A 363-nucleotide genomic window follows, 5' to 3' on the forward strand; every position below is an offset into this window, starting at 1 on the left:
CATTTTCAATTTTGCTGCATTCTTCCATGCAAAGCTGGTCACAACAACCAACAGCAATTTTGCAGGTAAACCATAGCACAGCATTGAATATGCAGCTATAAATGCTTCTTCTGCCATGGCAATTCTTCAAACACTGACTTCAATCAATCATAGAATGGTATTGAACACAGTTGCACCTTAAATTAGCCATAAGGGCACTGAGCATCACCCAACATGGGACTTGAACCATTGACCCTGAGATTAAAAGTCTCATGCTCTACCAACTGAGCTACCTGGGCTCTGACAACCTTGGCAGACTGAAAGACAGACAGACTTGGTTCAAAGGAATCTTGCAACACAGCATCATCTTTCCTCATTAGTATA

General features: G+C 41.6%; 1 non-coding gene across 1 annotated transcript; it reads right to left on the bottom strand.

Moving 5' to 3' along the window:
• Positions 1 to 205: 205 nt before the first annotated feature.
• trnak-uuu (transfer RNA lysine (anticodon UUU)) lies at positions 206 to 278 on the bottom strand. Its single transcript has one exon. It is a non-coding gene; the product is annotated as a tRNA-Lys (tRNA).
• Positions 279 to 363: the final 85 nt, after the last annotated feature.

Source organism: Austrofundulus limnaeus, unplaced genomic scaffold (assembly GCF_001266775.1).
Source record: "Austrofundulus limnaeus strain Quisiro unplaced genomic scaffold, Austrofundulus_limnaeus-1.0 Scaffold6216, whole genome shotgun sequence".
Taxonomy (NCBI): Eukaryota; Metazoa; Chordata; class Actinopteri; order Cyprinodontiformes; family Rivulidae; genus Austrofundulus; species Austrofundulus limnaeus.